Source organism: Asparagus officinalis, chromosome 9, assembly GCF_001876935.1.
Source record: "Asparagus officinalis chromosome 9, Aspof.V1, whole genome shotgun sequence".
Taxonomy (NCBI): domain Eukaryota; kingdom Viridiplantae; phylum Streptophyta; class Magnoliopsida; order Asparagales; family Asparagaceae; genus Asparagus; species Asparagus officinalis.
This window is the reverse complement of record NC_033802.1, coordinates 32,801,074-32,824,255: the sequence shown is the minus strand read 5'-3', so window position 1 is coordinate 32,824,255 and position 23,182 is coordinate 32,801,074. Positions and strand designations below refer to the sequence as shown.

General features: G+C 36.7%; 1 long non-coding RNA gene across 2 annotated transcripts; it reads right to left on the bottom strand.

Moving 5' to 3' along the window:
• LOC109824749 lies at window positions 9,071–21,668 on the bottom strand. 2 transcript variants are annotated; one of them, XR_002242761.1, is made up of 3 exons: window positions 21,601–21,668; window positions 20,913–20,981; window positions 9,071–9,641 (listed from the first exon to the last, which is right to left on the bottom strand). It is a non-coding gene; the product is annotated as an uncharacterized LOC109824749 (long non-coding RNA). The 2 variants fall into 2 exon arrangements; XR_002242760.1 differs by lacking the exon at window positions 9,071–9,641 and having other exon boundaries at window positions 20,777–20,981.

The following is a 23,182-nucleotide window of genomic DNA, read 5'->3' as shown; positions in this document are numbered from 1 at the left end:
GCAAGCCATCTCACATATGAAGATACATAATAAACAATAATTTATAACGCCAAATATTCGAGACGACTCCTCGTTCACATTAAAGTACACAACAAAAGTAAACATGCACAAACTGTACCGACGATCAACCGAAACAGGCAGAAACCCTTCATAGGTTTCTGTCTGATTCGAAACAAATCTTGAAGTGATATCATTATTTTCCAAGCATAATATCACTGATATTAACATATATGAAACAACATGAAATGAAATATTAGTATATAAATATATCGTCGAAACCCTAAACATTTATATACACATGTTTAAACATTTTAAAAGCAAAAACTTGTAATTTAATTCAGGATTAATAAATTTTAGATCTGAAATTTATCAAGGTTACTGTTGTAATCAATTATAAAATTATGGTAATGTATTCTCACTTTATAAGTTATAAAGATCTATCTTTTGTACACTAAAAATACGTTTTAGACTCGAAAAATCCAAATAAAACTTAATAAAACGTGCAAAATAAAAGGGTGCAGAGTTGGGTGAGATGTTACTCGCCTCAAATACTGAAACACTCCTGCCACGTGAAAGAGAACCAACCCCCTTCGCTGCACTGCATAAAACCCGCTGAAAAATCCTCCGAAATCCCTCAAAATCGCCAAAGAAAAGAACTAGGGTTTGAGAGAGGGAAAAAGGGGCTACTAGGGTTTGGAACAAAGGAGAAAAGAGGTGTTTTCGTGTTTAAACATGTGTATATATGACAGCAAACCTGAAAAACTACAGCCCAAAACCCGAAACCCGAAACTGGAAAACCCAGTCTGACTAGAAACATACTCTTTGGTATTTTGGCTGTTACTTTCGCATCTGACCTTGGAATGAGGTGATTAAAGATTTGTTGGAAAGTTGCTGAAGATATCTATAACTTTGGTCTTTTAAGTTTTCCATATTCATAATATATCAGTGTGTAAAATAAAAAAATCTCTCCGCTGGTCATAAATTTCCAGATTTATACATCGAGCATGATTTGTGCATTTTCTCTTATATATATACATATGTACATTGAATTGATCTCAAATCAATTCCTAGCATACTCAAAAATCATAATAGGTTACTTATAAATATATAACATATTTATTATTATTTATCATAAAATATTCAAAATTTTTGGGGTTTTACACCTACATCTCACAAGAATCCATAATCACCTTAAGTAACAAGGTCATTTAACTAGTCATTCTATAACAGGTCACTTGTCCACATCTCACACAGAGTCAACGCTCATATTATCGGATAACTGACTGTTCACAAATCCCCTACGTGCATCCAATACCGCTACACAAACTCGGTCAGAGGACTACGTGCATCCAATACCGCTACACAAACTCGGTCAGAGGACTACACGCAATCCGTTTTCAGCCTGGTCCGGACTCAAGCTAAACTCCTCGGTCAGAGGACTACACGCAATCCGTTTTCAGCCTGGTCCGGACTCAAGCTAAACTCGGGTGAATATTAAATTTACGGACCAAAGTGATTACAAAAACTTCACTTTGATCCAACAAACCAACCCCAGTGCTACACAAACTCACTGGTGCGAGCCTAGAAGATACATCAACATCCTTATTCGATTACATGAACAGAGACTTTCCCACCCTAACATCTCTTGTAATTCTAAGTGAACAACACACATGTCACTAGGTCTTATTCATGTCACACATGTCACTATAGTCATAACCTCCTAACGATTCTCAATCACAACAAGAAACAATAAATACAACTAATGTTATGCAATAAAATCATGGCATGTCACAAAATTGAAATAAGAATCATGGAATCAGCGGATGATTTGCACATAAAATGTCACAGTCAACAACCATCAATCACATGATCATAAACTAAATTAATTCAAAATAAATAATTCTTTTCCAAAATAAATTCCTTTCAAATTGTCTCTCGCCATAATTATTCTAAAAATAATCTCTTAAAATAATAAATTCAAAAATTCAAAATAATCTTTTTTCAAGATAAATTCTTATTAATTCAAAATAGTCTATTTTCTCAAAATAAATTATTTTAAAAATATTTATCATCCTAAAATGATTTCCTTCCGTAAAATAAATTCTTAAAAATATTATAATTATTCAAAAAATACTATTTATCACATAATTACGATTCATTCAATATTATTCACCAAACCCATACAAATAATTATTAATAGATCTAAAATTCTAATAAAACAATTAAAAATATAAATTCACACGCATGACAAATATAAGAATTGAAACGAAACTAAATGAGAATCGGGATCTTACCTTGGGAATATTGTCGAGGATGTCGTAGAGTGCAGTGGGGGTCGTCGGGGTGGCTGTACGGGTCACAACAGGCTCCGCGGCTCGTCGGAAAGTCAATCGTGTGATAGAATACAAAAGTGGAGGCGTTAGTAACGATTAGTGATATTCGAAGCGATATAACGAGAGGTAGAAAATGAGCTTAAGTGAGAGGGAGATACCGTATGATAGATAATATAAACGTCTATACACCGACGAAGATGATGGTGAAAACGGAGACCGGAGGTGGTCGAAAAAAGCGTGTGAAGTCGGCATAGCGCTGCTATTTTCTGCTCACTGCTGCCATCGAGCGATGTTTCAGACGTTACCGAGAGAGATAGAGAATGAGTTAGAGCGCGATACAAATTGGAAGTGATAGGCAACATGTAGGGCTACTCACCAGAGAAGAAATCGGTGGAAACAAAGATCGGAGGTGATCTGAAAGTGCATGCGAAGTCGGCACAAAGTTGTAGTTTTCTGCAGTGCAATTGCTCATTGTTCGGGTTTGTTCTTCACTGTTTAGAGCCTTTCGCCATTGTTCGGCTTGTCAGAGGTGAGAGGAGGTTGCTGGGGTCATCGGGGTGTCTTGGTAGGCTCCAACGAGAGTGTACGGGGATCCGGCGGGTTGCTCGATCAAGGAGGGGAGAGAGGAAGCTGCCCTCGGCTGATGAGAATGGCCAGCCGGTTAAGCGCTGCAAGGCAGCGCTAGGCGAAGCCGCGCGCTGTTGGGCCAAGGGGGCAGGAGGAGGCCAGGAGGAGCAGGCGTGGGCTTGAGCTGGTTTTGGTCAGCAGTTGCGCGCGGCGGAGTAGGGCAAGGAGCGGTGGTGTACGGACAGCAGGAGTAGAGAGAGAGAACGCAGAGGAGAGATATAGAGCAGAGGCGCGCGGAGGCTGAGCGCGAGGTCGGCGGGGCCTGTTGGTGAAGGGTAGCAACGCTCCTCGAGGTTGAGGGGAGGAGCTCGTCTGACAAGTGGGGCAGCTGACACTTGACAGGGCCGGAGATGGGCTGTAGGAAGAGGGCGGAGTGGCAGGCCGACAAGATTAGAGAGAGAGAGAGAGAGAGAGGAAGAGGAGAGAGAATATGTGAAGATGGGGGCGGCTGGTTCGTGAACACAGGAAAAAAAAAGAAAAAAGAAAATATATGTAGGGTTAGGGTTTAGGTATTTAACGAAATGATTATAAAAAAATTATCTATATAATAAAACATACTAGGTATACTAATACAACAGATAATACGCAAAAGTGAAAATAATACAACTAATTGTATAATTAAACAAGAATAATTAATAAAAATTAAAATTACTTACATTTAAGATTAAATAATTATGGGAAAATTATCTATATAATAAAACGTACCAGTTATACTAATATAACAGATAATATGCAATAGTAAAAATAATACAACAAATTATACAAAATAATACGTAATTAATGATAAAACATATTATACGAAATAATATGTAATAATAATAATAATAATACAACATATTATTTAAAAATAATACATAATAGTTTCAATAATACAACAGATTAATTCTAGAAATTTTCACCGCACAAAATTAATCTATAAATATTAATATCATTTAAATAAATATAAAACTTGGACTTTAAATCATAAAAAAATCTAAAACATAAAGAAAAATACACATACTCTTTTAAAAATAATAATTAAATATTTTAAAATACCAAAAAATTATTTTAACTAGTATCAAAAATTTATTGTCCTTACAGTTATTATTATATTATAATAATTATATATTATTTTCAAATAATTATATATTTAATTATTTTGGTATATCAATTTGTTGTTGTTGTATATTATATTAATATTTTTATAATAATGTTGTTTTATTATTTATATAATATTATACTATTATTAATATAATATTATACTATTATTAATAATGCTTAATATTACGTTATTACTACGTATGTTCATTAACAACATTACATCATTATAAATTTTTAATTATTATATCAATATATTATAGCTTTTTATATGTGAGCAGTTTATAATGTCTACTTAGTAATATATATTATGTATTTATGATTAAATAAATATTATTGTATTAGACAAACATTATTTTCACATTAACATTTTTTAGCAGATAAAATTATTTTATATTAAACTATTTACTTTTAATAAATTATGTTTATTTTTACGTAGATATATTAATTATTTTATATATATATTACATTTACTTATACCATATGATATTATAATATTTTATTATATGTTATGCTTATATTAAATTGTTACTATATATAATATTTTAATATTAAATTTATTATAGTTATTTTATTAAAAGTTAATAAATTATAGCGCGATTATACTACGTATTAGTTATTATTATATCATTATTATATTATATTTATTAGTCTAAAGTGTTTTTATTAGTTTTTTATACTTTTATATTTATTTATTTATTTTAAATATGATTGAACATAATTTATATTAAATAATTGGTATTTAATATGTTATTATATTACTATAAGTAATTATATTTATATTATATTTTTATATTATTAAATAGATATTTACTAATATATTAAATTAACTATAATATAGTATAGTATAGTATAATATAATAAGCATGTTGATAATAACTCTATATTAATTATATTTAATATTTTATGTTAGATATTATATTAACACCCTCTCAAACTCAATACCAATTCACCAAATTTAAAACAACTTTTTAGGTGTTTTGAAATAAGTGTTGTGTTTTTAGTTTGAGGATGATTTAGCTTAAAAAACACAATGGTTTCTAAACGCATTGTGTTTTGTTTTTGGCAAAAACACCATGGAAATAAGTAAAACACCATGGTATCATTCGGGGATTGATGAGAGAATTTAATGGTAGTAAGTGGGTAGGATGCCAAGGGTTTTATTTATGATGAGGATTAATTATGCATAAATTCAAAAGGATAAAGCTTCAGAAATCTGCATTTGCAACTTGAATCTTGAGTGGAAAAAAGTTTTAATTTAATAAATTTAAGGGATCATTATGTAATATCAAAAATAGGTCAAGGATAATATTGACCTTAGAAAGTTTTACCCTAGATCCCACTTTTAAAGGGAATATGAATTATAGTTGCAAAGTAGTCAACAAGTATAAATTTATAACAATCTATTTTTTAAAATATATTTTAAAACTATAAAAGAATTTAATAATTTTTTCAATTTATAAAAAAGTAATTTAAAAATGTCCATATTTAGAGAGGATTCGACTGATAATTAAGAAGTGCTATTATGAGGGCTTAAGTTTCTTCGAAATAATTATATCATCTAAGAGAGTTCTTGAAAAGATTGATGAATTATGTAGGAAACTTCTGAGAGGGAGAAGTCCTGATTCTAGCAAAATAGTTTTGGTTTCATGGGAGAATGTTCGTTGCGATCATAAACATGATGGCTTGGGATCTACTTAGTAAAATCTAGAGTTTTGATGCAGCTTTGAGGCACATTTAGTATATCCATCTCAATAAAAAGCTCACTTGGATAAAATGAATACATGGCGCATGTCTAAAGAATACTGATAATTAATGGAGCATTAATATGAAATTAGTTGGTGACTCTTGGATATGGAAATAACTTTTAAGTGTTAGGGACCAAACTATTGTACATTGTGGTGGAATAGACAACCTAATTCGAAGCCTTCAGACGTGCTATTCCGGTGATAAAATTCCGCTATCTGCTCTATATCAGATGATTCTCCCATGTTTCCGTCTCTGTTCCGGGGTACAAAATAGTATGGGATGTTCAATTACCCTAAACATTCTATTATACTCTAGGTAGCAATTCAAGGTAAACCCCTAACTCTGCAAGTTAAATTTGTGTAGGTTGGGGATGTTAGATGCAAACCGTTGTGCTCTATACGGTAATAATGTAAATGAAAGTCATTCACATATTTTCTTTGCTTGTGCCCATTCTACGCAAGTCTGGAATATTGTCATGGAGTGGATGAAGTTCAGATGGAGGTCTATGCAATTCGAAGCGGAAGGAATAGAATGATATTTGCACAGCAAGCTAAAATTGTGGAGCAAACTATGAAGAATATTATGGTATCTTTGATGATGAATGCGCTTAATCCTCGTAAGCATCTTGATTGTATGAATTGGATGATAAGTTTGTAAGTTCGTTGAGCTTGTAACTTTGTTCTCTGATGAGATGATTCTCAGTATTGGCCGGGTTATCTTGATGTACACTTATTTCATATTTGGTGAATGAATAAAGATATTTTTCATTGATGAAAAAATGATTTCATCATAAAATGACCAGCTCAAAAATCAAGAAAATAAAAAAAAGTTGAAAAAAAATATTTTTTATGTCTTAGTCGCTTAAATCTTTAGTATATTGAAATTAGTACCTCAAATCATTAAAGTTTCTATTGATCCCCCAATTATTATATCTTGCTACTACTACTCTTCATTAGAGAACTACTTGAAACAAACTCTAAGAATGGGAGACGTAATAGTTATTACAATGATTTGAGGGATTCATCTCAAAATAGTAAAGATTTAGAAGACTAATATCAAAAAAAAAAAAAAAACACGCACAATAAAGAAGCCTAAAAGACCAATTTGGTTCCCATAGTGGGGCTTTACACTCAAATTGGTCACACGCACAATAAAGAAGCCTAAAAGACCAATTTGGTTCCCATAGTGGGGCTTTACACTCAAATTGGTCCTTATATTTTATTTTTCTCAACTTGATCTTTATACTGAGGCTTCATACCGGCTTTACACTCAAATTGGTCCTTATATTTTATTTTTCTCAACTTGATCTTTATACTGAGGCTTCATACCTAAATTGATTCCCCCTACATTTTTCCTTAAGGAAAATGATAGGGGCACACCCCCAACCACACCTCCAACCACACCCCTCCTCTCATTTGCTACAGTGTACCGGGCCCCACATGTGATTTTAAAATTTTAAAATCACATGTGGGGTCCGGTGCACTGTAGCAAATGAGAGAGGGTGTGGTTGGAGGTGTGGTTGAGGGTGTGCCCCTAGTGCCACCCTTTCCTTAACTTAATCCCTGATCTTAGGCTTCATAGTCAAATTGGTCCTCTACTCTATTTTGAATTTCATCATTTTTCAATAAACTCCAAACAGCTTACAATATCACATTAATCACTCTAAGAACTTTCAAAACACTGCCATTAGCTTTCAAAATCACACTAAATTATCAATAACTTCCAAGTTACACTAAACGCCCTATAAATTTTAGAATTGCGAAAAATTCCCAACATTTTGGGGATATGCTTCCATAAATTAGAACCAACAAACAACATAAAAAGGCAATTTAAAGGGCAATTTTCAGCAACAGAAAAAATTAGGGTTCCTGACGCTAACCTTAGCAAGCAAGATGAAAACAAATAACAAAAAAATTAGAGATTTCTATTTTTCAAGATTAAAAATATAAAAGGGTCATAAAAGAGTTTTAAATAATTTAATAGGTGTTTTGATCTTTTTAAATCACGTAGGTTACATGTGCCACGTCAGATGTAACAACGTTAATTTTGGGGGTTTCTGCAAATTGTATTAGGTGTTTAGTGTGATTTTGGAAGTTACTAGGAGATTTAGTGTGATTTTGAAAACTGTTGAAGGTTCAATATGACTTTTGAAAATTCTAGGGGGACTCAGTGTGACGTTGAGAGTTATTAGGAGTTTATTGCAAAATACTAAAAAGTTTAAATAAAAGAGGGGCATTAATTTGAGTATGAAGCCCTAATAGGATGGGGGAGTCGAGAAAAAAATAAAGTAGGAAGACCAATTTGAGTATGAAGCCCGAGACAAAGATTAAGTGAAAAAAAATATAAAGTACGAGAACTAATTTAAGTATGAAGCTCCAGTACAGGACCAAATTGGTCTTTTAGCAAAAGAAACACAAAAACTTTAATAGTGACATCTATTCTACTCTATAATGAACCAACAAAAGGTAGTAACAAAAATTTAGAAACGTGGATCTATTCCTAGGAAATAGACAAGGGGTAGTTTGGTAATTTTATTGTTTACATGTTATTTCAAGTTCTCTCGTTTCATGCGAGCCTTTAGATCCTCTTTGAAAATAAAAATTACAAAAAAGAGAACCCACTTAGAGTATTAAAATGCTTTTAAGCTACTAAACGTAGAAATAGAAAATCATAAACCATTTGATTATAAAATATATTTTACTAAATCGATTTCAAGTACCAAATTTCTTACAAATATTAGTATGAAAATGTAAATATGTTTCTAGCCTATTAATCCTAAAAACCTTAATTGTTATCTAATTTTAAAGATATATTTTTTGCCGACTCACTAAGTAATGTTCTTCTTGTTTATTTTCCAAGCAAACACATTTAAATTAAAGATATATATTTTTATAAACCTTAAAACTAACGAAATAAATGATATACTTTTAAATTTAGTAACCATTACAATTTACAATCTAAAAGATTTAGAAAGTTTATTTATTATATACTATTATTCAAGAACTCTTTACTTGCGTACGAATTATCTTTAATATATAGTGTAGGACATAATTATTTTAAAATATGCTATTGAGCAAACAAAAGAACTCTTAAAATATTAATAAAAGATGCAATGAAATTGAGAATAAAACTAATAAAATCATAATTTAAAATTAAAACAAGAGAGAAATACAATAAAATAATACCTTTTTTATTTTTAATGGTTGCTCTATTTTTTATATGTAAAATGTCCAAAATATAAGTTGTAATGTTTTTTGCACATGTAATTGCATGTACCGAGCTACTTTTACAACAAAAAACCAAATTAACATTAAAATTTGACAACATAAAATATCCAATATACCTCATCCAAGGGCATTCTCTACAATTCAACTTCTTTCACATTCGAAGTTCCCTCTCCTTTCCTCCTCCTTGATAAGCATGAAGGGTGAGTGCTTGCACTGGGTTCTCACAACAAACTCGACGAGCATGAAGGGCGAGGGGTTGGATTGGGTTCTCACAACAAAAATAAGTTATAGCATTAGATGGCTGAAATGTATTTCAGAATTTACACATTCCTGGTTGATTTTAGTTGTTTCTCCTAGCATCACAGTTTTGAGCTTCAATCGCCGCATTTGTTGCTCCAGCTTCCCAATTCTATGGTTCAATTGTCTTATTTGTTGCTCCAGCTTAACAATTCTAGTGTTTAAATCACCTCATTTGTTGCTTCTGCTTCACAATTGTTGAGTTTGTTGCACCAACTTCAAAATTATGGAGTTCAATTGCCTCATTTGTTGCTCGAGCTTCACAATTCTGGGGTTTAATTGCCTCATTTGCTGCTCCAGCTTCACAATTCTAGGATTCAATGCAATTGACCTATAGAGTTATAAGAGGTACGGAGTCAACTAATTTATTGCATAAGAACAGAGGGTTAGGACTTCCATAAAATATAAGAACAAAGGGTTAGGACTTCCATAAAAAATAGAGCGACGGACTAGCCCATGAGACATTTTGGATCAAAGGTTGTTGCGTGTTTCGACTTCTATCCATGTGAAGATTTGAATCCATCAACATAGACTTGGAGTATCTCAATCCCAATCTCATTTCCGAAATGGTAAGCCAATCTATTAGAACATTAAACTATAACTCTCAATTCTCACCACAAGTTTAGAGTTTTAGTGCAAAAGTTATAGGGACTCTAAGATGACATCAAAGCAATCTAGGTTCAAATTTCCCCAGCCACGTTTTATATGGATTTTAAAAAATTTTGTCATGTTGCGCGAGTCTAGGTTTCGGCCAATAAAAAATTATGCTTGAAGGAACAAAATAGAACATAAAAATATAACCCTTAATCCTTATCATAACTTTAGAGTTTTAGTGTAATAGTTAGGGACTTTAAGATAATCCAAGCCATCAGGTCAAATCAACGAGTTCAAGTCTAATCATTGGATCAGTAGATTCCTTAATCAACTGCTTGATTTCATTCTTAAATCCCTCAAATTTTTTGTTGAAATTACTATTCTTTAACATGAAATTAAAGGAAGTGCGTTAAATGAAATATGGATAAAAATGTATTAATAGCAGAGAGTTAATGTTAATTTGGGATGAATAGGGAAAAGTGCAAAAAAAAAAGTAAGTTATGAGTATAATAAGTAGCTAAATGATATACTATATACAGTGCATCAACAAAAGAAAAGTATGCAAATTTTGACTAGCATTAAAAAACATAAAGATTTTTCCATATAGACACAAAAAATAAAATGCAACATATGAATTGTTTTAAATATCCTCGACATAGCCTAATATATCCCCCGATATATCATTTTACAAAGCTTGGGACAAAATGATATGGTCTAAGTATCCTTCATAGTTTCTTGACAATTTTGGTGATATATCTGATACGGGTGTATCTTCTCTTCGGGAGCTTAGCGATCCTCATGGGAGCTTGAGGATAGATGATTCTCATGGTATCTTGAGAATAGAGTAGAGGAGTCGTGGACGAGGCCATTGGAAGCAACGAAGTCGAAAGGATTCATCAAAACTGCAGAAATTACAGTTGGGCTCTGTCCGGTCGACCGGCGTGGTCACGACGGTCGACCGCATCGTGCACGGACCCCAACTGTGTCTCGGGACTGAGATCGGTCGACCGATGGTGGCACTGCGGTCGACCGGAGAACCCTGTAATCGATTTTCCAGATTTCGTCGTTCTGACCGGTCGACCGACTTGGGCACTGCGGTCGACCGCGTCGCGGATCCGGGCCTGGGTCTGTTTCCTGCTCCAGTTGGGATTTCTGTTTAGTATAAATAGAAACACGACTTTTCTAGGGTATAGAACTCAGTTTGTAATCAGAAAAGAGATCAGGGAGGTTGTTCTTTGATCTAGAGAGATTGTGAGAGAGAGATTTGTAAAATCCAATTGATTCTCATAATCTAGAGAAGGTATTTTCCTTCGCCCTAATTCAACTCTTGTGTTCTTCTGTCGTTCTTCTTCTTTACCCACTCTTGATAATTCCGCGATCAAGAGTGCTCGCACGGCAACTCGTATCAAGTTGGTATCAGAGAACCTAGATCCTGTGAAGGGGGAACCTGTGTATGGTCCTTACTCGCTCACAGTACAAGAAGCTTGGCGAGATCCTTATTTCTTTGGAGAGAGTCCAGAAATTAAGGAAGGAGAAGATGACTGAAGCAGATAATTCAGCGAGACTTGATGCCATGGAGAGACAGATTGAGACGATCGGGACGACTCTTACCCAACTCGTGGGTCTAATCAACGGAGGTGACAAAAAGGAGGAATCTTCTTTGAAGGGCAAGAAGAAACTCGTCGAATCCGACGAGGAACACGAGGAATCTGATTCAGAGGGGGAGTCTGAGATTGTCAAGACTGCTGGACATCAAAGGGGTAAGAACAATTATCAAAATCTGAAGATTGACTTCAAGGTTGAGATTCCTGTTTATGATGGGAGTATCAACGTGGAGAAGCTTGATGATTGGATCGAACGTATGGAGATGTACTTCACTCTCTACGGATATTCGTCCAAGGAGAAGATAGTGTTCGCGACACTGAAGCTTTCCGGGCACGCGTTGACGTGGTGGAAATCCTATTGCAAACAGGAGAGGAAAGCGGCGTCGTGGAACAAGTTCAAGGAACTACTTCGTAAACAGTTCTATCCAGTAGGGTTCCTTGAGGAGCGTTGGTACAAGTGGTATGGCTTGCGCCAAAAGTTTAATCAGACCGTTCAGGAGTATACGACGGAGTTCCAACAGCAGGCGATGGTTCTAAACATCGCAACAGACGAGTATCCCATCTTTATGAAGTACATGGCGGGTCTGAATGAATACATCCGGAAGGAGATGAAGCTGTTTTCAGTGGAGACAATCGCAGAGGCGAGCATGAAGGCCATTGCCATTGAGGGCAGGCAGAAGAAGGGCAATGAGACAAAGGGGGATTCCAAACCATCGGGGAGCAAGACGGGTGGCTCTCAGTCTAAGGATGAGAAGAAGAAGGTTGACTCGGGGAAAGCATGATTGATATGCAATCACTGCAAGCAGACAGGACATGTGGCCGATCGTTGCTGGGATAAGTATCCTCATCTGAAGCCTAAAGGATTGAAGAAGAAGGAGGAGAAGAAGGCGTACGTGATAGCACAGGGCCCGAAGGAGGTTCCCGGGATGACCGAACCCAATAGCAGTTTCAACCTTATGGCGGGGAAGCAGGCTACCAAGGAAGATGACGACCCGAGGGAGCAGCTCTTTGTTCTGAAATTGCAGGTCAAGACCAGCTTAGTGGATGCTATTGTTGATCCAGGGAGTCAGAAAAATCTGATATCTGAGGCATTAGTACAGAAGCTGGGATTGAAGACGGTGAAGCATCCAAAGCCCTATCCATTAGGGTGGATTCAGAAGGAGGCGGGATTGAGTGTAGTGAACCAGTGTTCATTCAGATTTGCACTCCACGAGTCGTATATTGACGAGGTCACATGAGACGTGGTTCCGTTAGATGTTTGCCAAGTTATTTTGGGCAATCCTTATTTGTGGGATAGATACGCAGTATATGATCGGCGATCCCAAAAGTATACGTTCACCAAGGATGGCGAACAATTCGTTTTTCGTTCGGCGTCTCTTCCACAGGAGACGAGCTTGGTGACGGTGACTCAGGCTAAGAGGTTGGTGAATACGGGCAGGAAGTTCGTTTTATTGTTCATTCGACCGTATGAAGAGCAGCTGAGTAGGATGTGCTTGTCCGCCTTGAGCAAGCTTCAGGAGGGAGATCTTGAAAGGTTAAAAGCAAAGTATGCGGACTTGTTTTCGGAGATCACGGGACTACCACCACGTCGAGGTGTAGAGCATGAGATTATGTTGACAGGGGAGAGTTCCTTACCTAACATAGGCCTATACCGCACATCAGTACTAGAGTCCGAGGAGATCAAGAAGCAAGTTCAGGAGCTCTTGGAGACAGGAGTGATTGTGCCAAGTTGTTCGCCTTGCGGGTCACCAGTGTTGTTGGTGCCCAAAAAGGATGGAGGTTGGCGCATGTGCGTAGATTATCGGGCACTCAACAAGATCACAATCAAGAATCGCTACCCATTACCGCGGATCGATGATCTTATGGACCAGTTGGAGGGAGCGAGGTTTTTCACGAAGCTGGATTTGAAGTCTGGTTACCATCAGGTGAGGATTCGGGAGGAAGACACTTGGAAGACTGCGTTCAAGACCAAGCAAGGCCTGTTCGAGTGGTTGGTGATGCCGTTTGGATTGTGCAATGCTCCGGCTACCTTTATGAGGCTTATGAATGATTTGTTGCGACCCTTTATAGAGGATTTTGTGATAGTTTACCTTGATGATATCTTGGTGTACAGCAGGACCTGGGAGGAGCATCTTGTTCATGTTGAGAAGGTATTTGAAGTGTTGCAGGACGGACAGCTGAAGCTCAACGGGAAAAAGTGCGAGTTCGGGAAGGACGAGTTGGTATATCTCGGCTTCATCGTAGGGAAGGGCCAGCGGAGGATAGATCCAGGTAAGGTGGAGGTGATCATAAAGTGGCCGACGCCGAAGACAGTGACTGAGGTGAGGAGCTTCATGGGAGCTTGCCAGTATTTGCGCAAGTTCATTCGACATTTTTCGACTTATGCGGCACCGTTACATGGCCTCACAAAGGCTAAAGTTCAGTTTGAGTGGGGAAGGACGCATGAGGAGGCTTTTCAGTTGCTAAAAAGGAAGATCTCGGAGGCACCAGTGTTGGCGTTGCCGAATTTGCAGCGGACTTTCGAGGTAGAGACCGACGCGTCTAATTATGCGATGGGCGCGGTGTTGATTCAGGATGGGAAACCGGTGGAATACCATTCTGAAAAGTTTTCGGGTGCTGTTGCGAACTACCAAACCTACGACAAGGAGTTCTATGCGCTATATCAAGCAATTAAGCATTGGAGGGTGTACTTGTTAGGGAAGGAGGTGGTCGTGCATTCGGATCATAAGCCGTTGGAGTTCTTACATTCCCAGACGAAGCTACAGCAGGCGCGGCACATGAAGTGGATGTCTTATTTGATGGCTTTCAACATCATTATTAGGTACAAGAAGGGGGCGACGAACAAGTTGGCCGATATGTTATCTCGCCCACCGATAAGGTCGTTGTTGGTGGCGACGCGTATTCAGCCCTTGGTTCCTTTTGAGTATGTTCAGTTGTATGCATCCAGTAGAGACTTCGGTAGTGTGTTTGAGCAGGTGAAGGCTGGTCGAAGGGGGGAGTATGCACTTGGAGATGATGGCTTATTGTATCGTGGGGCATCACTATGCATTCCGGAGGATGGTGATAGGTTGCAGTGGATTCGGGAAGCACATACCTCGCGTGTGCAAGGGCATTTTGGCATTCAGAAAACGCTTCTCAATCTACGGCGACATGTGTTTTGGCCACGGATGCTTGATGATGTGACCAAGTATGTTGGAGGGTGTAAGTTATGTTGTATTTCGAAGCCTTCTAACAGAAAGAGGGGATTGTACCTACCATTACCGGTTCCTTCTAGGCCGTGGGAGAGCATTTCTATGGATTTTCTAGGAGGGTTGCCAACTACGAAGCGCGGGCATGACTATTTGTACGTTGTGGTGGACCCCTAAGACTTGGGATGAGAGTTTACCATATTTGCAGTTTGCTTTCAATCGGGCGATTCATGGATCTTCAGGGAAGTCACCGTTTGAGACTTGTTATGGATTTTTACCGCCGAGCCCGTTCGATCTTGTGTTTTCAAGTGAAGCCACAGTGGACGGCAAGGAGGGGAGTGAGAGACAACGTGCTCAGCGATTTCTTGAGAAGATTGCAAATATTCATGCCACGGTTGAAGCTCAATTGAAGAAATCGCAAGCTAAGTACAAGGCGAAGCATGATCAACATCGGGTTCCTTGTAACTTTGGTAAAGGCGATATGGTATGGCTAAAATTGAGTAAGGAGAGGCTCAAAGGAGAAGGGAAGAAGTTGAAGCCTATTCGTTATGGTCCATTTCGGATTATCGATTAGATTGGCGACAACGCTTTTCGTTTAGATTTGCCACCTTACTTAGGCATGTATTCGGTGATCAATGCCGAGTACTTGAAGTTGTTTGAACCTCCGTTATTGGATGATGAAGGTGATGACAAGTTGATCTTACCGCATGTTGAAGACTTGTGGTTTGATAGAGAGGAGCCACTGAAAGAAGATTGCATTTTGGAACGGAAGACGACCACGACGAGGCGGGGGACGAAGGAGTCGTTTCTCATTGGACGTCAAGGTCAGGTACCTAGCAAGGCCAAGTGGTTCAACAGAGAAGGAGGGGCTCGCGAGTTCCCTCAGCTGAAGTTCTAACTTGAATGGGACTTCAAGTTCCTAAAGGGGGGACCCATGATACGGGTGTATCTTCTCTTCGGGAGCTTAGCGATCCTCATGGGAGCTTGAGGATAGATGATTCTCATGGTATCTTGAGAATAGAGTAGAGGAGTCGTGGACGAGGCCATTGGAAGCAACGAAGTCGAAAGGATTCATCAAAACTGCAGAAATTACAGTTGGGCTCTGTCCGGTCGACCGGCGTGGTCACGACGGTCGACCGCATCGTGCACAGACCCCAACTGTGTCTCGGGACTGAGATCGGTCGACCGATGGTGGCACTGCGGTCGACCGGAGAACCCTGTAATCGATTTTCCAGATTTCGTCGTTCTGACCGGTCGACCGACTTGGGCACTGCGGTCGACCGCGTCGCGGATCCGGGCCTGGGTCTGTTTCCTGCTCCAGTTGGGATTTCTGTTTAGTATAAATAGAAACACGACTTTTCTAGGGTTGAGAACTGAGTTTGTAATCAGAAAAGAGATCAGGGAGGTTGTTCTTTGATCTAGAGAGATTGTGAGAGAGAGATTTGTAAAATCCAATTGATTCTCATAATCTAGAGAAGGTATTTTCCTTCGCCCTAATTCAACTCTTGTGTTCTTCTGTCGTTCTTCTTCTTTACCCACTCTTGATAATTCCGCGATCAAGAGTGCTCGCACGGCAACTCGTATCAATATCCCCGATATAGTTGATATTTTAGCCTATATTTTGGCTAATATGCCCTTTTATATGGCTTGTCATAAACCAATATACTAATTTTCACAATTTTGTAGTGACATATCACGATTTTCTAATATATCATGTGAAATTTGGCCTCAAAAAATCAGACAAAACGTTGCCATGTCGAGTTAGTTGTTTATTTGTTTTTAAAGGTTGATTAGTGATCCTAAATATAGATTATTTGCATTTTTGTATGCTTAGATTTTATTATGTTTAGATTACATTTTTGAACATTACATTATATATTCACATCATCCAATATAGCACACCTATATTTACCAAATAGCCTCAATATTTTCCCTATATTCGTAGTCTAATGTGAACTTTGGTCATCCGATATTTCCCTATATTTGATATTTAAAATCTTAGACATATGTCAAATTGATACATGTTGGGAGCGATTTTAGCACCACTATAACATCTTCCATACTTGTGAGACACATATGCTTGTACGAGATTGTACTCTACCAAAGAGATATGCTAGTGGTGTTGCCTAACCGAGTCACATCAAAAGATGTGACCTCACCACATTTATCTCCTCATAGCTTATTCTCTTGGATGGGATAGAAACTCACATCCTCTAACTAATATTATATATGTAATGTTTGCCTCCATGCATGTTGTCGGATCTTTATATTTTACTTCTTAAGGATTTGACATGTAGCTGTCATATTTTATCCATATCTTTGGTTCGACCGTATGATGTTTGGCGTATAACAAAATATGACTTGACATTTATCCTAGATCAGCTTGATTAAGTTTCCCATTGTGAATCAACAAAAAAATAAAAAAAGAGTTATGGTGTAAAAAATATTTTTGGTAAATCAAAGAAGAATTTAGAGAAAATTCTCGAGCTTCACATACGTCCCATCCAATATATAATGTGAATTATGTTAATCCATTCTCAAGCTATAAGCATTCGGTTGCTGTTATAAGAAAGAAGAGCATTTGACAAGTTCATGCTTTCGAACAAAGACCTGTTGAACAAAAAGCTACCATATCTAATATGCTTTGGTGCATGCTACAATAGCCTCAATGATAAGTGAAAGTAGATGACATGCTCTAATTGATTAATTTTATCTTTATCATTAATGAACATTGACTACTTAAGATAAGTCGCATGAAATCTTATTACTTAATTCTAAAAGGGGAGAGAATCTCATATTATGGTAACATGCCTTCTACGTCAATCAAATTATGGTAACATGTCTTAGATATCCATCAAAAGTTTATATATAGGACTAATTATATAACCTAATGTTTCACCACCTTTCAAATGAATATTATTAAAGTATTTTTTTAACAAAAAAATATCCCAAATTTTGTCAGAGAAAGATAAACTTAACAAAGTTATAACAACTATTTTACCCTTTCACATACTTTCTACCGACCCCTTTTAGTCGCGACTCTCACGAGATTCTACCATAAATCGCTAATTTTTTCTTCTTTTCTCGCCATCTCAACGCCTCCCATATTTCTACCATTACCCCCAAATTTTTATTTTTTTTCCTTTTAATGATATTTGACTTAAGTACTAAAATCTATTGATTCTTCCTATATTTATAGATTTAAATTAACTCGATTTTTTGAATATGGATATAGTTAAATTAGTTAGTTATTGGAAATTGTATTGAAAAGTAGAAGAAAAATCTTGATCTTTAAGGAACTCTCGATGATGTTTTAAGAAATTCTTAATTAATATCCCAACACTACCAACTAAATGTTTGTGACGATGTTTTAAGAAATTGTTTCAATGGGAAATTAGCAGGAAAACATTGATATTCAATTCTAATGAAGTTTGACATATTAATCTACCAATTATTTTTAAAGATATGTCTTTGAAAAAGTGGCAAAGCTTTAGGATATTTTGGATGGTGACTTTTTAAACGTGTAGTTATCATAACTAAAATAGTAACTCTTTTTGTCAACCAAAAAACTTTGTCATTATATATTACATGATTTTATTTCGATGACTTTTTTATACTCTCCAACCATTAACACACACCTTCTAGCGCAATTGTAAACATCCCATTCCATAGGTGTGTTAGTGCTCTAAGAACAAACGGAAGAAGAAAACTTAGTTCTAAAAAAACTGTTGAGAGAGAACATGCCAATGTTGAGCAAGTATAAACATGGACTTTATCAAGAAAGGAATCAAGGAACAATTGAAAGTATTATTAGTTGCCTTAAACAAATTATATATGCAAAGAGGATATAATTGGAATGATCGGTAGCATTTATTAGGTATGTGCAAATATGATAGGCTTGGAATATTTCTCCATGAATTAGCATGAAATGTATGGTCTAAATGTTTTCTTCTTCATGCTATTGCTTCAAATTAGATATGTTATTAGAGCATGCTTAAGTTAGAAACCCTCTTCTTTCTTTCTAAAATTGGAAGCCTCTAAGGGCTTGCACATTTTACCCCTTGGTGGTTGCATCAAGGACTAATCACATTAATCAATAAATTTTTCTCTACATCATCTTCAAGAGTTTTACTAGTCTTCTCTTGTGACTACACTTATAATGTGTCCGTCATTGACATTATTGATGGTCTCCTCTCTTTAACATTTGTGTCTTCGTTGACGCAGCGCAGAAGTAGTAGCCTCGGAATTCACCAAGGACAATCTTCGAATCCACGAAGTAAATATTAAAGAAAAACAAAATTTTTATTTATCAAAAGTTATGCTTCTAGGGCTTACAAGACCCTACATAAATAGAAAAGAAACAAGACTTTTACAAGGACTCAAACTCCTACAAGGACTCTAACTTACCAAAAATAGTAAAAGAATTCATAAAACATTAAAACTCCTAAAAAGACTCCTTACGACTAGAAAAGTCCACCGGTCAAATCTGAGATCAAATCGGCTTTGTTTTCTAATCAAAACAGACTCCTAAAGTATTACTAAAAATAGTAAAAACGAACAAAAATACAAATATCTCTCAAACCGTAAAAAATTTGATGAAATAGAGGAAGCAAACTGAACCCTTAGGGGTAGGTTTGGATGACTCTGTCTTGTCGAGATAGTCAATTTCATATATACTTCGTCCAATTCCGACGTACGGTTTGAAAGTTACGGCCGTTTCTTTGAAACAAGTTATTTTCTTCGACCATGCCCGCATTTGGGCTTGCGACTATCCCACTTTGACATAAACGTGTGTACCGTGTGTTCTACATCATTCGTTCACACCTCAACGTTAGTATTTATTGCTTCTCCATTACGAGATCCTTGTCTTGTCTTCTAATTTATGTCGAGCTACTTTTATACGTCAATGTCACATGGAAATGTTATCATAACATCCATGTTGACTTTGTTTGTGGCTTTTTGTCTTAGATCTTGTTGTCTTCCTTCATACCTCGAAGTAGTGTTCTATGATTCTCCATAACAAAATTATGCTCTTATCTACTAATATCCAATCTAGCTATTTCTCAATGTCAATATTATTTGAAGAAGTCTGTTATCTGGTTGCTCTGGCTTTCTCTCTTAGCTAGTTTTTCATGATGATACTCCACTCTCACCTTTTTCTTTTTGTCAAGCCGCTTGTTGACATTTGTAATTTATAAGAACATCCATTTATGTCCTATTTGGGTGCCATGGGTAAGCCGCTTGTTGACATTTGTAATTTATAAGAACATCCATTTATGTCCTATTTGGGTGCCATGGGTATCTCTCATGTCTGGTTGTTTTGCGATATTATAAGAACATCCATTTATGTCCTATTTGGGTGCCATGGGTATCTCTCATGTCTGGTTGTTTTGCGATAAGGTTTTTCAATCGCGTTCCGATCTTCTGTAGAGCTCCTTCTCAATGTCGCTGTGAGAATATGCATTCATAGAAAGATGGAGTTTGTTCCTACTGAGGGTAAAATAAGATAGAATCAACTGAGATGGTCTGCCAGTGCACAACGTAGGCTAGTAAATGCAAAAATTAAGATGAAGGATAAGGTTATAAATAATTCAGTGAGTAGCAACCTCATGATTGAAAAGCTTATAGTACTCTGCATGTCCTAGACATGGCTAGAAACTGAACATCCATTGCAAGTAAGTTAGAGCCCTAACATCTTATATAAACCAAAGGCGCCTCCTCCAGAAGAACAATAGATCCTTACCAAAAAATGCTACCAAAATAGGAAACTATATACTATAAGGGGTTGTTTGGTCTGTTGATTGCATCTTTGATTGCATCCTAGGGATTTTGAAAGGTACACATTCAAAACCTTATTTGTTTACAATGAATAGGAAAGAGGATTTGCATGAGAGATAAAATTCAACTAGACTTTATTTGGTTGCACATGAATTTTGTTGAAGATATGTAGATTAAAATCACAAATCAGATTGAAATCACAAATCAAATTGAATGCCGACTTTCAATACACAATGCTTTAAAAATGTCAATCGTGACCAATCATTAGATTTATGAGTAAAAGTTCTCCGAAGAAAGCACAGAAACAATCATAACACATCAAATTAATAAACACCAGCCCACAGCAGGAGCAACAAATGATTGCGAGAAGTAATTAACATCGTTGAACTCAATACAAGGGACCGTAGCCCGTCAAGTCAAGAAAGTATGCAAAATTACCAGATCCCCCTGGATGCTCAAGATATAGTTCGGACTCCAGTTCCCTCAAATTCATTTGCCATATCGCCTCTACAACATAGATAGAAAAAGAACAGAAATTAGCATCTATTATGCAGACAGTCAACAATACTCTAATACTAGACACTAAGCTATATGAGGCTAAAATTTCCAAATGAAAAGAAAAAAACAAAAAAAAGGTACATCCGAATGATATAATCCATGAAATTACTTGATTGCAAAGACAATAATTACGTCAACATGAAGGAGAAAATAACCATATAGCTACTTTAGGTACTACAAGTGCTCACATGCACGGAAAAAAAAAGTAAAATTAATTTTCTCAAATTGGCAGTAGATAGAATGAAAGAACATTGAACCATAAGAGCAAGAGGACTCTGGGATAATGAGGGTGGAATCAGATTCTAAATGAAGGGAAATAAATAAATAAAATAGATAAAAAAACCAAACATTCCAAAATCAATCCAAAGCTGGTTGCTTTAATTAAAATATATCAAATTTAAAAACAAAAAACTACAAAAGAAAAGGAAAAACAAATAATCACATTCGAGCAATTACAGTCACAAATTCAGGAATATGCCAAACCTGGCAACAGTTAAACAGATATATATACTACAGTAGATCAAGCGAAAGTAGTATTAATTAATAAACCCGAAGTTGTTTCAATGACCTTCATTAGTCTCGATTGAAATGGACGACGACCCCTCGTTCATGACCGCCACCGTAGCCGCCCCGTCGATCGCCGCCGTCGCCGTAGCCTACGACAGCGCTCTTATTTTGTCGCAACTGCAGGTATGAGCATAGCAAGAGAAAATAAAAGAGAGGAGAGAGAGCGAGGAGAAACGGAGAGAGCAGAAGAAAAAGCCCACGACCTTTATAAAGACGGGAGATTTGAAGCGAGCCTTTTTTATCTTTTTCGCTTTGCAACTTAGTACTTGGCTAAAATAAGAGAATAGAGGAGGTGTTATATGAAAACTCTCGAGAAAAATATGCAACCGCCTTGACTTGACATTCGAAATTTCCGTGTCTTCTTCAGCAGCAATTAATGTCGTGTGGCCCGGTTGCCACTAGTCAAGGATCTATCCACATGAGGCACACGTGAGGAGTAAGTTATATTTTTCTTGCTTTTCTACTTTTGTGTTGGTCAGTAATGATTAAAGTAGGGGTGGAATCGAATCGAATTTGAACGGTTCAAATTCGAGTTCGGTTTATATGATGTTATTCATGTTCGTATTCGAATTCGAATCGAATAGTAATACAAATTCGAATTCGCTTCGTTTATTTATATCGATGTTCGGAAAAAAAATTCACGAATATTCATTTAGCATTACACTAAAACTTCGATTTCGAACTATTCGTCAAACATTTGATATATGTTTGCTAATTATTGTAGGGCATTGGTAACTTTTACCGGTGGGCGTCGTCGCGGGGAGGGACAAGTTCATCGTCGGAGAGGGAGGACGTGCGGTGCGTCGTAGGGGGAAGCGAGGCGTAGGAGAGGGAGGAGCCAGTGCTGTCGGAGAGGAAGAGGGCAATCGTGCGCGTGGGAAGGAGGACAACGTCGGTGGGGGAGGGGGATGGCGTTGTTGGAGGGAGGATGGGCGTCAGAGAGATAGAAGCACAGGTCCTCGGAGAGGGAGGAGGGTGTCGTCGCGTGGAGGGAGGACGGCGTCGTCGGCAGGGATGGAGGAAACCCTAGGTGAGAGAGAGAGAGAGAGAAATATGTATTTGGTTGGAGACAGAAAGTGGAAACTCAGTGATGGTGAAAACCCTAGGTCCCTCTTAACATGTCTATTTATACATGGGGAAGAAGTTACAATAAAAATTTTGATGGGTAATATTATCAACAAGTTCAATTAGTAGGATTAACATATAAAAAGTTATCGAATAGTTAATATTTTGCCGAATCGACTTCTGTAATTGAATTTTTTTTTTAAAACACGTTAGTGATCATAATTTTATATAAGGGATATTTGTCCCTCAAATATTTAATAGTTCCATTTTAGTCCCTCAAATCTTAATTAATTGCTCATTGGTCCCCCAAACCCTAACGGGTCTTGTAATTTGGTCTTGAATGGCCAAAGTACCCCTTTGTTATGATTTTTCATTCAAAACCCATATATAGATAGATATTAGAAATATACCCATGATATCCTTGAGAGAAAGTAGAGGAACTATATCATGTTGGAGAATAATGTGTGGCGTTGAGTAAACAAGCCTAATATGTTTCTTCGCGCGCTTGACTAGTATTT